The sequence below is a fragment of the Cynocephalus volans genome, chromosome 13, assembly GCF_027409185.1.
Source record: "Cynocephalus volans isolate mCynVol1 chromosome 13, mCynVol1.pri, whole genome shotgun sequence".
Lineage (NCBI taxonomy): Eukaryota > Metazoa > Chordata > Mammalia > Dermoptera > Cynocephalidae > Cynocephalus > Cynocephalus volans.
Window position 1 is genome coordinate 14,311,359 of NC_084472.1, and position 15,063 is coordinate 14,326,421.

Here is a 15,063-nt window from a genome sequence, read left to right on the forward strand (position 1 = left end):
AAGGCTCTGCAGGCAGTACAAGCTCTTCTCATCGGGGAGTCTCACATTTTAAGGTTGTATTTGCAATTTAAAGTTACATCACTTTTAACAAAACCGTATCTGCCAAATAAAATTTTGAAGATTGACCTGGAATTTTCATTTGTAAGCTCATGGGATTGTTTCACATTATATTTTAAACCACTCCTTCATTTAAATATGTATTGAGCACCTACTAAGCACCTACCACTGTTCTAAGAGCTCACATCCATGGCAATGAACTAAACAAGTAGAAGTCCTGTCCCCACAAAGCCGATACCCTGGTTGGGGGAAACAAAATAAATATAAATAAGTAAAATACGAAGTAATATGAAAAAAAGCAAGCAGGGGAGGATAATAGGTTGTGTTGGATGGAGAGTGAGATGCGGCAGGAGAGGTGTCTGCACAAGGCTTAACCGGGAGGCAAAAGACTGAGTGGGGGAAGGGAGCAAGCTGTGCAAACATGCTGGGGACACTGCTCCAGGCTGAGGGCTCGCAAGCCCAACACCACTGAGGCAGAAGCATGACCCAGTTCAAGGATCCATGAGGAAGCCATGAACCTTGGTGCCCAGTTTTCACTAATGAGAAGCATACCACGGAATACTACAGAGGTCATCACACACGAATCTCAATCATACTTTTAAGCAACGACAACAAAAACAAGCTCCAGGAGGATACACACAGCATACCACCAAAAGCATTTTAAACATTAAAAGTAATACCACAAACAATGCAGTGACACCATAAATAGTGATGTGGAAAGGAAGAAGGGAACGTGTGGTTATGATTTACACAAATCCAGAAGAGGGGCTACACCTAAGAGGGGAGGCAGTGCATGCGTGGAGAATGCAGGGGATTCAGTGATGCTGGGTAGTGACCTGTTTCTTAAGCTGGATGTCAGGAATACAGGTGGTCATTATATCCTCATTTAAACTCTGTGTACTAGAGATATTTTGCATTATTTTTTTAAAAGTATCTTCAACCTTTTCCCAGCAGCCACTAGTTTCTTATTTAATCATCCTAGGGTCAAGAATGAGTAATGGCTTATCTTTGAGTAATGGCCACGGCAACACCAATATTTCTGCTCAGCTATGATCAAGAATATTCCACCACTGGCAGAATCCCTTCTGTTATCATGAGAGGAAAGGGAGCCAATTAAGAGAATTAAAAAGCTGTCATCACTTTTCTGGCACTCTGAAACTGTACATTAGACCCTTTTTTATGATCTACAGAAAAGGGCTGCATAAAAGAAAATATAGCAAATCTATGTTTAGTGCTTTAAGCTGAACTGCCTGTCACACTTTTAAAAACAGCCCTTTACCTACATAGGAGGCAGGCATTTCCAACAATGTCACCTTTGCTTCTCAACACATTTCTTTAAAAAAATAAAATATGGTGGATAAAATTTATTATATATAAGTATCTCCTCTCTCACATGTGGTAAGCATCCACATGTGGTTTCGTCCACGAGCTCCCAGTACCCCTGTGGTGTGCGCTGGCCCTTCCACGTCTTGACTTCCTCTCACCCCTCAGCTGCCACAGCCCAGCTTCCACCCTTAGCACACTGGGGTTGGAGATGAAAGGAAAGCAAAGCGGGAGAAGCAGTGCACATGCCTGGAAAACCGGCAATGCTTCTCCAAGCACAACACGGCCAAGTGGCCACAGCAGCACAGCAAAGTGCAAAGGAGCACCACAGCCTAGCGTCACCTGGACACTCAAGAGCCCTGGACACCACTCCTTCAGAATCATGCTTGCTCGACTTCCTGCATCTTTCTCTCTTCTACTTTTCCTCCCTTGCAGGTTCTCTTCCCTCTACTCTCTCTTTGGTGACCTTGTCTCCCATGCTTTAATTACCTTCCTATTTTGATGATTCTGAGTCTCAGTCCTCAAGCTGGACCTCCCTGGCTTGCAGACTGATGCATAAAGGCTACTAGGCATTGTTTCTTGGATGTCTACACATCCACAGAACTTCAGGATAAACTCCTGACCTCCACACCACCTCACCCACCCCACCATCACCCCAGTGCCTCGGCTGGAGGAGAGGTCAAAACAGTAAGTGGGGCCATCCTCTGCACCTCCCACACCGAACACATCACTAGCTCTCACAATTCCACCTCCTAAGCATTTCACATATTCGCTTCTCGCAATCTCTACTGCCATTTCCTTACTTCAGACCACCTCAATTCTTTCCTGGATATCACTACCATCTATTGAGCACTTACAATGCACAAAGCACTTACACACAGGGTTTCAGCAATGATTGATATACTGTGATAATAAGTGTGATTATTTTTATTTTATAGAAAAAGAAAGTAAAGTTTTTAAAGGTAGGACTAGACTGTTCTGGAGCCAGGATTTGTTAATGGGTTCATTGATTCATTCGCACATTCAACAAATGAATCAAAAAACAATCACTTTAACCACAATGACATATTGTCTCTTAAAAAAGTAAATTCACTAGTTACTACAAGAGCCATGTTAACTTTCTGAACAAGCACATCTGTCTGTGTCATCCAACAAGGTAACACTGTTCACTAGATGTGCATCACCCTCAAGATGATGCAGCTCACAGGGCCCTGAAGTCGGACCCCAGCTGCCTGAGGCTCATGTCACCAAATCTCCCAATGCCCTGGCACCCACCTGGCTCCTCGGCCACTCAAAATTTCTTTTCACCCCTTGACCTAACTAGGCCCCCTCCTCTGGCCACTGTGCACGCCAATGCCTCTCAGTCCTCCCTTCACTTCTTCTGGTGCCTGTGCGGCGCTGGCACTTCACAGGGACTCAGGATGTACCCCCTTGTCAGGAGAATTGACAAAAGCCCAGACTGTGGGAACAGAACATGAAATCAAAGATGGGCCTTCCCTGAAATGCCTTCCAATCCCCACTCCCTAACAATACCGTTGGCTATTATCTCCTACCTCGTCACAGTTCGAAAAGCACCTTCACGTCAATTTCACCATTTAATGTCATAGTAATTCTGTGGAAAGAAGAAAGGGGTGTTCTGCACATTTGTAGATGAATGCATGCTTCTGACACGTTCTAGTCCAGTCACAAATAAATTCCAGCCTTTGGACGAATCTCTCACGTGTGGCCAAGAGACACTTCTGAAACAGATGAGCTAGAACACAGTCAAGTTCCGGGTTCTGGTTAACAAGAGCTGCAGCCGAAGTTCAGAAAATGGCAGTTTAAGGTGGGTTGGAATCAGGGGCAGATCTGGTTTTTTTAAGTATTGAAGCATTTACGATTCATAGATCCTTCTTTAAGAAAAAGATTACAAAGTTACAAACTCAGTGTTAGGTACAAACTTTGGAAAAAGATTCCGTAAGGACAGGGTCCTGAAGCTTCAGCTTCATTAGCTGCATGGCAAATCCACATCTGAGCGGAACAGTAGAAGGAGTCAAACTGACACAAGAAGGAAGAGAATGTATATATATATATATATATATATTTTGTCTTTTTCGTGACCGGCCGCACCGCGCTCAGCCAGTGAGCGCACCGGAACCCGCGGCGGGGGCGTTGCTGCACTCCCAGCGCCGCACTCTCCCGAGTGTGCCACGGGGTCGGCCCGAGAATGTATATTTTAAATGAAAATAATACCACAAGGAAAGGCAAGGTACAAGAAAAAAGAGGTGAGAGTAGGAGCTATTTATTCAGCATTAACAAGTGATAGCCATGTATAAGGCATTGTACCAGGCTCAAGACACAAAGACGATCAGATATGGTCCTTGCTCAAAACCACTTACAATCTAGAACTGAAATCACACTTGCAAAGCAAGGGTGCAAACAAAAATGAGAGACGTGATAAAATGTTAAACATTCCCCAAATGATAGGGTGAAAAGGAACCCTCTACATCCAAAGTCACTGGGACCTGATACTGCTCAGAGTGTTCATTGCTATTTGAAATCATATTTATTTACTGCTTATCCTCTTTTTTAAAATAAAGGTCCAAAAAGAACAGAGCCTGATTTGTCCTGTTCATCACTGTAATCCCAGCAGCAAGCAGAGTAAGTACCAGGCTCATAACAAGCATTCTATAAGCATTTGTGGATTAGACAAATAAAAGGATAAAACAATGAACAAAGGAACAAAACTTTACAAAGTTTACGAAGTTATGGCATGCCTCGTCAGTTTTTTCAGTTTCAACGTGGATCTCAGTACTTTGGTGAGTCTGTTAATATCAACTACCACTGTTTCCAAATGAGTGTCCTGCCTGGACAAATCATACTCTCAAAGAAGTCTGGCTGACAACCAAACAGCTGAGAAGAAACATTGGCAACAAGCTTGAGTAGGAGGCCAAGTCAAAAGATGGGATGGTCCGTTTGGTTTTGCTTGGCTCTCTGTGCTGGGAGGCACTTGAACTAGAGTCATCTGGGAAAGAGATCACTCAAGCTGGCCTGAGCAGAGAAAAAGATTCGGCTCAGGGGACCAAAAAACATTCTTTAAGATAAGCAGCCTACGGTGCTGTCCTTGATCTGTCCAGCAACACAAGCTCTCAAATATACCAATATGACCAAATCAGATATTTTACAATTCCAGCCAGATGCCTCAGGCAAGGAAATCACCAAGTTGAAATCTAACTCTTAAAGAAGAGCACGCAGAAATAACACATATGACTGTAAATCATTAAAATTAATGTTTCAGAGGACCATTTCACTGGATATTAAATTTTAAAAATATTATAAAATTTACTAACATATATAAATTTTATCCTTTACCAAAGATCTTTTCATATATCTTGCCTTAATGTTAAAGCACTCTTAGAGGTAACTCCAAAATTACATTGTGGAGACCTGGGGAAGGTTCAGTGAGGGGGAACAAAGCCGACGTCTGAAGATGATTAAATAACTTGTCTGGCTTGCTGGTTCTCTGTGCATCAGAAAATCTTAGGACCCTTAACGCTGAACGGTAACGACAGCTCCAAAGACCAAAATTCCCTCTTGAATGCGTCCTTGGATTCTAAGAAATTGATACAACTTAAATGTGATATTCAGTGACTTTTGTTTTGTTTTGTTGCCCCTATATGTGGCTTATGTGAGTGTCCATGTACTCATTGGATATGAGTATAGGGGAAAAAATACTGATCAACGTACATCATAATGGAATCTGACCACTTACCATTTGTAGTAATATCTCTAAACACAGTAACATCTGTAAAGAAAACAAAGCTTTTAATCATTTTAAGTTCCCCATACGTAAGTTAAGAACTTCATAATACCTTAAGAATATCTGTAAGACCCAAAAACTCAATACAATTTTGATCAGCAGAATCACATTTACTCATAGAAGCTCCTCTCCTCACTGTCATTTTACTCCATTATCAATCACAAAAAAAGAAAATGAAATCCAATTGAAGACATATTAAGAGCCACGTACTTAGATTCTTATTTAATCCTCCTCGCCATTCTGCTATGTAATTACTGCCATCACTATTTAATAGATAACAAAACTAACCCTTTATCCTACTTCCTTAACCTTTTAAATTTCACATTATCTCCTAGGGCAACAAAAGCTATAAAGGATGGACCAGCCATAATGAAACCCAGGCATTCTGAGTCCAAGGCCAAGGCTCTTTGCTATACGCTAAGCATATTTATTTATGATGTATTATGTTTCCAGATTAAATGCTTATCACTGACAATAGCCAGTGAACTAGAGAGCCATTTGGACAAGAGTCCATGAGAAAGTATATCTCAAAATATGGCCCAGGGACCACTTGTATCAGATTACACTGATGTTGGATATAAGGATGCTAGACCCAACTCCAGACCTATTTAAATGAGAAACTGGATGGGTCCCTAGAAAGGGCTTTTTAACGAACTCCCCAGATAATTATGTTGCACATGAAAAATTAAAAACCACTGTATCTCATTCTTTGCAAAACGCTACTATTTTTATTTGGAATTTCATACTTTACAAAACTCTGTATTTTATTAAGAGTCATTATGGAGTTTGTGGTAGAATGTCACAAAATACTATACTCTCCTTGAGGGTCATCTTTGGATTCTTGCGATTCCTAACATCAGTCCCTAGGAACAAGCAAAGTAGGCAAACAACATACACCTGTACTAGGTAAAACAGGAAAACACGTACTATGTGCTGACTCTCACTACACACCATCCCAGATGTCTTTGTCTACAGATCTCACTTCAATGTCAAAGTGGCACCATCGCCATTTCACAGCTGGGGAACTTTGCCCAGAGAAACGGAGTAACCTGCCCAAAGTTGGCTAGCTGAAGGTTAGCAGATCTTTCAATGTGTATCTTCTCTAACTCACTGTATTTTTTATTAGTATTATTATTATTCTTCAACACAGCCTCTCCCCATAATTACTGCTCTCTCCATTTCAAAAATTTAGAGGAAAAACTGTCTTGGGCAAACATATTAGTAAACTTCTCTTTCCCAATTTTATATTTAGCCCACTAAGAGTATTCCTCCTAAACCAGAGTTAATAAAGGTGACCACCAAATAGCACAAAATAATGGTATAAAGAACACAAAAATTCATCAGGAATAATTCTCTGCAATGAAACTGCCATAAACTCTCTGTATCTCTGTGATGTGAGGAACTCTTGGTACACATTACATTAGAAAGCACGCAGCTCTCAGGCCCAGCCTTCAGCGTGTGGACTCCACAGTGGCATGACCCCGCCTGGGCACACCACTCCAGTTAGCTCCACCTTCAGGATCACAAAGCTGTTTACTCAACTGGATGCATGCAGGGAAAACAAGATTCGGTTCCGTGTAAAGTGACGATCAGTCAAAACCATGTGCTGTGAGTAACATAGCATCCCACATCCCTGGAGAATTGGCATGAAATCTGTGAATTGACTCTGATGTTTGTCACCACTCTGTTGTTGAGGACAAAGGAAGGATTCATAACTCAGAATGAGACCTACGTAAGCTTAATTTTTTTCTCTCTGGGAGCCCAATGCCTACCACACCTTCTAAACTATCCCTGACTCTGAAAGTCTTTACCCTGAAGAGTCTAGTTCAGGTACACGCGGTTGTGTCTGGGACATGCGTGCATGGGGCAGGGGGCACATGGGCGGATGGTGCGTCCCTGGGAACACGAGTCAGACTGTGCTGGGTGAGGTCAGCCTTCTACAAAAAGATGACATTAAAATTCCAATGAGTAAATCTATGGTGAAGGTCTGGTTGTTTTAGATTGTTCAAACTAAATATTCACACACAACACTGAGATGTACATAATCATCATTAGAGATTTTAATTTTGCTTAATGTCCTGTTTTACCACAAACCTTCTGACATGTGTGCTAGAAAGAACAATGAAAAGCACAGGCAGCAAGTAGCAGGAGGGCCTGGACGACAAGGGTTCAAATAGTCATCGTCATTAAGGTAATGATCCTTCACTGGTATTGTACAGGACCAAGATATTTATTTACCATTAAAAATAATGATGTGGGTACAGATAAGTATATGTGAAAAGGCTTCCCCGGACAAGCTTTTAACATAAAAAAGCAAATGGTTACATAGTAGTATTTAAGATAGAAGTCTGTCCATGTAAACATTATGTACCTGTCTACAAACCTGTACATATGCAAAATACCACTACTATGAGGCACTTGTGTTATACCAGGTACTGTGTTCAGTGTTTGCGTGTACTGTGTCATTTAATCCTCATGTCCTTGAGATGTAAGCCTTCTGGCCATTTTACAAAGTGGCAGACAGACTCTAGGAAGTTGAGACCTGACCCATGTCACATAGCTATTAAATAGTGAGACCGGAAGACCAACCCAGGTCTGTCTGTTTCCAAGACTCACTATAATAGGTACATTCAGAGAGGTAGCTTTGGAAGGATGTTTGTCAAAAACTTTAACAGTAGCTATCTCCAAATCATGAGATTTCTTCTGTTTTTAAGTATTGTTAGAATACATTTTAAAGGGAGTGGGTATTATTTTTAGTATCTGAAATAACAAAGACATTTTAATTGGAAGAATAAATAAGAAGAAAAATCTCCCCATCTTCTGTATATCTCATTTATTCACCACAAACAATCTGAAAGTAGTATTTAAACTCCAACTAAATATGCTCACAAAAAATATGTGGTGAATTGCCAAAATATCAATCACTAAGAGGAAAAACTGTTACGTTCAATTTCTGAAAGATTTTGGATTAGTCCATTAACAAAAGACCATCTGTCTCCAGATTCCTATTTTTTTCAACTCATCCTACATTTATCACCAGATAAACATTCTTCTTCCCTACTCAACCACTTTGATGGCTCTGCACTATCTAGCAAAGTTCAAAACATCCCTTAGTCTAGTATCCAAAAACCTTCCACAGTCAGGTCTCACACTCTCTCTTTAGACTCATCTCCCATTACCTCCTAGTGTAAATGCTACATTCCAGATAAATTTAGACCTCTTATCTGCTGGAATGTCCTATCTGGAATGTCTTCTCCATGACTAATCTCTATCAAAATCCAACCATCCGGGCCGGCCTGTGGCTCACTCGGTAGAGTGTGGTGCTGATAACACCAAGACCCCGGGTTCGGATCCCATATAGGGATGGCGGCCGGTTAGCTCACCTGGGAGAGCGTGGTGCTGACAACACCAAGTCAGGGGTTAAGATCCCCTTACCAGTCATCTTTAAAAAAAAAAAAATCCAACTATCCACCAAGGGCCAAAATGGAAAAGTCAAAATGGAAAACAAAGATCATTTGATAGATTTTTCCTATAAAAAGATGTGCATAAGAAACATAATTAATAATACATAGGATGGGCTGTATAAATAAGCACTAAATATTATAAAGCATTAAAAAAAATTGCATAGCCAAGTGACAAACCATATTTCATAAAACCCATGACATCACTGATTGTAAAAGATAACATGTTATGTAGCACTCTGCCAATTAAGCTATGACTCACATTTTTAAAGACTGGAATTTTTATTTTCTACTCATTTAAAAAACTCTTTTAGATTTATTTAGGTATTCAGTACATACATACATAAAATATAAACAAAATATATTGGTCAAGGTATTCCTAAAAATTCTTCACACATTGTGAATTCAACTTTTCCAAACTGCCTATCAACTCGTAATGACTGCTGTCTATGCTTTTCACACAATGTCACCATCTGTGTCACCAGGAGCACTGGAAATGTACCATTTCTTAAGTGCGCTCCATTACCATCTCTAGCATTTTCTTCCAACCAGCTGAAAGCCAGTCTCCAGTTTTTGACGCACATTCACAATCAATGAATTCAGATGCCAGCTTTTTCTCTGCTACGTGGCTGAGAGCCATGTAAGTTTTATAAATAATAAAATTAGGGGCTTGAATAAAATACACAGAAACTCACTCTTTGAGAGTGTTAACACTGTACAAGAGTGCTTCAAAAAGTTCACAGAAAGATTTGTATTAACCTTTAACTATATTTTTCGATGAACTTTTTGAAGTACCCATATAGGTACAAAAATGACCAAAGAAGAGAGATCTACTACAGAAATGTCTCTTTGTAGTTCTACACCAGGATCAATATCATGACCCATCACTAATCCACTTCAGCTTCTGTCACACTCCCATGGGATCCCTCTCCCTCGTCTCAGGAGTATTCCCTCTATACTGATGTCCTCCATGACACCAATTAGAACTGACAGGCAAGGAAGCAGAATCCCTGCCGTTCTTCCCTCAGAGAAACCCCTCTTTCTTCTCTTGGTACCTGCAGCATTCTCTTCTCTGATATGGCAAAACCTCTAGGACATAGCCAATTTGAGCTATAGACAGAAGTAGCAATCTGATTATGAAGAGGGTCATGCCATTAAAAATAATGACTGCATACATGTCTAATAATTCTCATTTTTAAATAAGTATCAGTGCTTTTTAAGCCTTCTGAAACATTTTTTTAAGTGAAGCATAAGTCATGAATGGCATTATTCTTCATTCAATTCCATAAATATTTACTCAATGCTTGAAGTGTTTAGATCTGTACTTGGTTTGGGGATGAAACCCCAAGAAAAATAAGTTCCTACCCGCATCAAGCACTCACTCAGTATAACTAGAGAGAAAAATACACTCTTGAGGCAGGTTAATTACTGCATTTGTTTTCTAGATCTAACACAGACCTTTTCTGCTTCTCTCTTTTAGTTAGTAAGGAAGGGCTATAAGAACAGTGTATCAAAATGTCAGCAATCTAAAAATTAAGTTGTCAGCTTTTCCTCTGTACTGCAAATTACAAAAGAATTAGGGGTTTGGTGCTAATAGAAGCTTACAATTCTCAAGTGTGCAATTTAACCAATCACCGCAAGGTCTAAAAATGCAATACCGAAGACATTTCAACCAAGTGATCTGCAGTTCTAGTACCTAATTTTAACTTCTCTACTTGTGCCATTCTTCCCACTTTTTTTCTTCCCTTTGCTTTGGAAGTGTGTTCTGAAATAGGTACACAGTTAAGTAAGAATTGGCCAGACTTCCTATATACATAATATGCTCATATAAAAAAAAAATGACAGTCATCTTAGCAAGGAAGTATGGAAAAGACAATGTGCAGTTGGTCTGTGGCTCTCCACTGTGCTTACAATACAATCAACTTAGAAATCAAAACATGAAATGTACTTTATAGTCTCAGAATTTCAGTCTTCCTTTTATAATTTATTCAATACTAATTTGGGTGAAATGTTTCTTTGATCATCTCCACAGCAGAATTCTAAATTAGGATTAAAATGGTAAATTACAAAATAATTGGCAAATAAAAAAATTAAATGGAAATCAATTACCCCAAATCACTGCATATTATCTTCTACATTTGGAAAATCCCTAGCCCCTTCCTTTTTTTTTCAATAGCCAACTACAATCACATCACTTAAAAATTAATGAGAAAGAACACTGCCTACCCAGAAAATACATCGTATCTTTATAGACATCACATGTCTTTAAAAGACAACACTAATAATCTAAACCAAGCATTTAGCAACAATGCTATTTTAGTACAAAGAATAGTAAGAAATATGCATTTCAATGCATAAATAAAAATACAGACTCATTACTCTTATTCTTTACATAATTTTTAAATGGCCCTTTAAAAAGATTACAATATTTTTCTCTATAAAAGGAATATTCAATGATTTCTACTGTTTCACAAAAAAAACCCTCTTTTTTAATCTTTGAGAGACATTCTCCCATGCAGTCTTACATTCACTTCTATCTTCCTATTCTCCAAACAATACCTTGTGGCGCAGTTCAACTTGAGAAAGGAGAGTCTCATCCATTCAGCAAGCAAAGTTAGAGCCAGTGAGATGCTTCAGACAGTCTCAAATGGACTGGTTTTGCCTGCCCCACCCTTGTTTCCTTTGAGCCATAGTGATGTCACCACACCAGGCAGGGCTATGACTTCACTGCTCCAGTCCCTGCTTCTGAGCACATAATTCTTTACCGCTGAGGCAAATCAAATGACAGCAGAACCCTCCAGGAGCCTGAGTGTCTGATGAATTCCCAACAAATTAACAGATAGCCAGTCTTTTGAAAGATATAGATGCACCATTAAGGATCTCTCTAAATGAAGTGGTGCTAAAGATAAATTTGATTCACGGTTTTCAATGGTGAGTCTATATTCCACAATAAAGCTGACAGTCCAAGAGGAAAACTGTGACAGGGTACTTAGAAGAGACTATGGGAATTGAAGATGACCAGAGTAGACTACTTAAGAAAACTCTCTCTTCAGTATAGTCAAATTCTCATCGAAAGGAAACATTTTTCAGTCTGCTCTCAGAGTTCTATTTTACTGGCAAAGACATGAATTCTAGTTTGTGAATTTTAGGATTTTTTTTTAAAGCACTCACTTAAAAGATGAATGCACATTCTATAACAGGGAATAACATACTGCAACAGCAAGTTCCTGCCACGCTTAATCCAATAATAATAAATCCAGAAGAGTCACAAGATGACGACAATATCACCTCTCTCAGTACTGCATGGTTGCCTCTCTTCTACCTAGGTGGCCCCTTAATGCATGTGACCATCCAATTTTTTAAAAAAACAATGTATATATAAAATTGCGTTGGATCAAGTAAAAAAAACAAAAATACCTGATTACATATTTCAACACAATCCAAAGCTGGCGAAAGTCCAAACACTATACAAGAATTTACAAAAACTGCTTTTAACCTAAATTCATGTAAAGGGAATGACTTAAAAATTAAATGTAAATATTTCACTGAGACACTGACCTTTTACCTATAACTCCTCAGTCCTTCACCTAAAAGGTGCTTACAAATTAAAGTGGCTGCTGTCCTTGTTATTCATAAGTATTCACAAAACCTGTTGTTTTACAAAAATTATTTGCCTAAAGTGTATTAGCTAAATGTTATGCAGTAAAGTTGTGCATCTCATGTATTTCTAAACCATCAGAAAACCATAATGCAAATGAGACAATATTTAGCATTCAGCTATTTCATTTTCCTCAATGCCTTGGAAATTAACAAAATGAAGTCATGCTTCTCCAGTCTAGAATTTATTTCCTCTCATAAGAACTTTGTTATTCCAACTGAAGTTTTAAAAGTCTGATACCAAAATTAACATACTTAAAAAAAAAAACCCTTTCTGAGCCAAGATATAAATCACCTTCCAGTCCCCAGAGTTCACTCAAGCCTGATGTGCTCCCTTTTCTTAATAGGGTTTTTCTGCTTAATTTGCTGTAATTGGTGCTATGGCCATGGCTCCCAGATACAAGTGGAGTTTTATCATTTTTGTTTCCTTGAGACTTTAAAAATCAGTGTAAAATTCAAAAGTAATGTTTTTAGCACTTGGTGTGAGGACTCCTCTGCTAGAGAAGTTAATGCTACGCTACCAAGAGAAATTCCAGCACACCTGGCAGCCTCAGAGAGCCTAAAATGGGCCAAAAAAAAAAAGACAGGCAGGATATCTGCAAAAGCAATTCCACCAGACTAACGTAAAAAAGCTGAAACAACTTAAACACGTAATGGAAGCACTGCATTAGCCGGACTGGCCCTGTCAGGACTTCCCAGCCCAGCCTCCACAAGTAATTAATACCACATGTTTTCTTTATCATTCTATTTGTTCTGCAACAATCTCTTCCCAACTTTTAACCCTGGGCTGCAAGTGGAAGAAAAACCCCTAGAAAACTTCAGATCCGTAAATACAAAAAGAGAAAAGGAGAGGCTTCTACCGCAAAGACCACAGCTAAAATTTACTAGGTAACCACACCCACCGCACTGCAGAAGCCATGAACTTGGTGGGGGGTGGAGGGTAAAGGATAGGGGAAAGGGGAAGGAGCGGACAGGAAACCCGAGAAAGCAAGCCCCTGCGGCAGGAGCCAGGAAATGCCAGCCACGATTGGCTGAGCCCCCGACCCCAGCGTACCCCAGCCCCAGCTCCCCGCCCCCACCACCGCAGAGCCGCTCCGACAGACACTCCCGAGGCCGCTCGCAGCCCCGCGGGCGCCAGGTGAGCAGCGCCGCGCCCCAGGGCCACGGCAGGCGACCGGCGCGGGGGACCCGCAGGTGCCCGGGCCCGCAGCCACCGCGTTCGCACGCTCCCTCCTCCGCCCCCACTGGCCCGCCGGTGCCCCCGCCGCCGGCTGGGGGACGCTGCCCCAGTTCGGAGAAGGCGGCAAGTTACATAAAAGCGGCCGTCCGCTGCCGAGCGGGGATGCTTTGTGCCCAGCGCACCTTACCGGCCCCGCGCCTGTCCCCGGGACGAGCCCACGGCCGCGGCGCGCTGGGCGCAGGGCCCCTCCCGCGGCCGGCCACCCGCCCAGGGCGACGCCGCAGTGTCGCCCCCCCCTTACCTCCCCGCGGCGAGGAACCGGCGCCCCCGCTCGCCCTCGCCCCCAGCCCGAGGGCCAACTTAAAACATGGCGCCCCGAGCGGGGGCTTGACTCCCATTGGCAGAGAAGGGACACGGGGACCGAGTCGCCCCTCTGGCCCGGGCTCCGAGGGAGGCCCCCAGGCCAGAGGCCGGGGCTCAGGCGCGGCTTCCCGGCCCAGCCGATGCTGTAGCGCTGCGGGCGGAGCGGCCACGTCCCCGGGCGCGGGACACGGCGCCCCGGCTCTCCCTGGCGGGGGTCCGGGCGAGCGGTTGGGGACCCGGGCCGGGCGGCAACGGGCGCGGGGCTCCCGCGGTGCGGGCGGCGGCGCGGCGCCGGAGCCACGCGTCAGCCGCACAGCCCCGCGCGCCTCGCCCCCGGCCTCGTCCTCCGCACCTCGGAGCCCGCAGGCCCCCTGGGGTCCCCCCACTCCCGGAGACAGAAAAGTTACCTGGGCGCGGCGGGGAGCCCGGGCGCGCGGCGGCGGGGCCGAGGCTGGGCGCGCGTCCCGGGGGCTGTGCGCAGCAGACGCAGCGCGGGGAGGAAGCCGCAGCCCGGGGCGGCCCGCCGCGGCTCCCCGCCCCCTCCGCGGGAGGCTCGAAGGCTCGGCGGGCTGCGGCGGCCCACGCCCAGACGCGGGCCAGCGAGCGAGCGAAGCGGCCGCGTCCTCACTGCCCTGCCGGCGCGGGGGAGGGGGCCGCCGCAGCGCTCTGGGACACTTAGTGGGAACAGCCTCCTCCGTCCTGGCGCAGGGTCAGGCCTCAGGGACAACGCCTCGAGACAGTTGCCAATAGTCTTAGCCTCTGGATTTCCACTTAGATTACTGCCCGCCTCCCCCCGCCCGGACACCGCCGGTGAGAACGGAGGGAGGGGGTGGCCCTGACCTTCAGGTGAGTTCTTTTTCGGCTTAGGGACTGCAGTCTTGTTTTTGTTTGTTTGTTTGTTTGTTTGTTTTTTGTTCTTTGGGGGAGAAAAATAATTCAAATTGGCGGAGTCTTGCACAGGTTGGGTGCTCAAGAAATATTAAGTGAACAGAGAAGACTGAATTGATAGAAGAGGTTTCCTGTCTTTCAGCCACTCAGCTCCTGCCTCCTCCCCACGCTCCATTAAGCTTTCCACTGAAACGGAGAGGAGAGGAGGGGGCTCACACTCTGACCTGTAGGTGAAAGAAAGAATTCCTGTCTCTTGTCATCTCCCAATATCTGAGTCCTAACCAAGGCATGCTTGCTAAAAAAATTGAGGCCCTCTCCTGGAGCTTAAGGCCTCA

At 43.1% G+C, this 15,063-nt stretch overlaps 1 protein-coding gene across 2 annotated transcripts in view; it reads right to left on the minus strand.

The window, feature by feature from the left end:
• Positions 1–14,311, minus strand: part of EPB41L3 (erythrocyte membrane protein band 4.1 like 3) — a 138,768-nt gene extending 124,457 nt beyond the window's left edge. For both annotated transcript variants that reach the window (XM_063076787.1, XM_063076786.1), the window contains exon 1: positions 14,248–14,311. The gene's annotated coding sequence lies outside the window, so the exon portion shown is untranslated. The remainder of the gene's footprint in view (positions 1–14,247) is intronic.
• Between the last annotated feature and the right edge of the window lie 752 nt (positions 14,312–15,063).